Raw genomic sequence first — 2,635 nt, forward strand, 5'->3', positions numbered from 1 at the left:
CATCTTAATGAGGATAATGTTATAGAACCACACCAAGTCAAGTTAGGGGTTAAGTTATTAATCCCAAGTGTGTAACTTAGTGTGTGTTCATTCTGCAATTGTGTAGGGTTGTCACCCGAGGACGCTGACTAGCCTGTCTATAGTCCAGTACTCTATGAGTAACAATGTTGTAAAGATACATTCAATTATGATTATTTTCTGAACGATTGATTGTACTGCCTTTTGAAATGACATTGTTTACTGAATGAATGTTTATCCTATTTGTAAACTATACTCGTGGCATCCATAGCAACTTATTGTTACTGTACTGTTACTGCTACTGTTACAGAGATATCTGTCAGTTCTAATGTTTGGAACTACTACTTTTACTGTTTTGATGGCCATCAACCGACTGTTCGGTCTATTAAGACCTACTGTACTGTTTTGCTATTGGACATACCACGTATGACTGTTATGATTTCTAAATGACTGATATGGCGTGAAATATGAGCCACTGATTGAATAACTGATTTACTGATACAACTGACTGTTTTAATTAATGGAATGACATTTATTCTTAACTCATTTACACAGTTGTTATTCATTGGGCTTTAACTCACTGTTTATATTTATATGTAGGTGTCCAGGAACCGGACCGGAGCTAGGAGCGTCAAGTTAAGCTCTCGTTTTGTCAAGCCAACCATTGTGCCTCACTTCGAGGTTCCGAGTTTGTTCAAGCCAAGGCTGTTTTGGGGTGTTCCAAATTCACCCATTTGTCTCTGTTTTGTATTAACTGAATAAGACTTGACTGTACAGTTATGGTGAAGGGATTTGGTCCCTAACCTGGATGATATGTGTATATGATGTATGTATATATGTTTTGGTTATAAGGGTGGCTTTGGACATAAAAGTCTTTTTCCATTCAGATTTTCACAGTTCATTGGACATCTTTTACTTACTGTTTGGCTTCCGCCAGCCCGTTTTATACTGTACTACTGTTATTACTGTTAAGCAGGCCTTTGGTATTTACAGATTACTGGCCGGTTATGATACTAAACCCATAGGGGCGGGTTTGGGTCATGACAGCTCATGCCCTTATCAAAAACATGATGTTTAAATACCCATCAAAGTTTTCCTTTACAATCAATGTAGGATTAATAGTTATACACAATTCTTAATACCTCATTTATGAGGTCATCTTTATGAAACAATTTCTCATTCAATTCTTAATGATTTTTTGTCATTCTTTTTTGTGGTGTAAAGAACTTATTACAAAAATCTAAACCCATTTAATCCCACCTCAACCAATGGTTGGAACCTACTTTAATTTCACATTAGGATCACCATAAAACCACATTTTTTCAACATCCATTTGAACGATGATAGGGTTGTAGAAGATATCCTTAACTTTTTATTTCACCATAATAATCATCTAGATTATTCTCTATAATAATCTATACAAATATCTTAGGTATTTATATACCTTACACATTTCGTAAGTTGTTTAGACAAATTATTTAAAGAAGAAGAAAAAGAAGGACAAGGAACGCAAGATATAGTTGTCTCCCTCTTATTTGATTACACAATGCTTAATTAAGAAGAAAATATATTTAATTAAATATTTTAATATATTATTATGAAGAACACTTTACTTTTTTTACTTTTTTTCCTATTTTCGATGGAAAGTGAAATGCTTAAAATGCATATTCTCTCCCTCTCCCTCTCCCTTCCCTTTCATAATCCCTCTATGCACTTTTCATTTCTTTAAAAAAATGCAAATGCACTTTTCATTTCTTTAAAAAAATGCAAACATGATTTAACTAATTTTATCTCTAGAAATCTTTTGTTTCCCCTCCTAAGAAATCAATCTAAACGAAGTAATAAGGTTTTCAGATGGCAAGGAAGGGGTGTGATTAGAGGAGCAAATATGATAATAAATTGAGATACATTAGTCCTTTATATAGGCATGCTAAGATATATTGAAAAGTTAAGATCATACCAAGTGTCAACCATCTAAATGATGATAGGGTTATAGAAGATACCTCTAAGCTTCTTATTTCACTATAATAATCATCTAGATTATTCTTTACAATAATCTATACAAAATATCTTAAATATTTACAAACTTTACACATTTCTTGAGTTGTTTAGAAAAATTATTTGAAAAATTATTTAAAAAATTAGGCGAGTAGTGACTGTTAGTAATGGGCGCCCATGTGGCATGACCATTTGAACATAATTTGGATCTTATCCAAATAGGTTTTGAATTAAATTCAAACCTATTTAGGATAACCACTCAGGATATAGATATTATCAGTTTTAACTGATATGGATAAATAATAATAATATAATATATATCTGATATATGGTTATGGGTAACCTAAGAGAGAAACAACGTAGTTTTTGTTTTTCAACCCATAAACTGACTCTCTCCCAAGAAACAACGATCAAGTCATTTTGCACTGTGGTTTGTGTGGGTGATATTCACCATTGTAATATCACCCCACTGCTGGGATTGATTGATTAGATTCTGGAAGCACGTGATTTATCCATGAGGTTTTAGATCGAATCAGGTATGATCTAAACATTTTATTCCGCTGCATGTTTTTTGTGAGATCTATGATTTACATTGGTATCAGAGCCATTGATGGATATT

Source organism: Camellia sinensis, chromosome 13, assembly GCF_055761805.1.
Source record: "Camellia sinensis isolate YWXY chromosome 13, ASM5576180v1, whole genome shotgun sequence".
Taxonomy (NCBI): domain Eukaryota; kingdom Viridiplantae; phylum Streptophyta; class Magnoliopsida; order Ericales; family Theaceae; genus Camellia; species Camellia sinensis.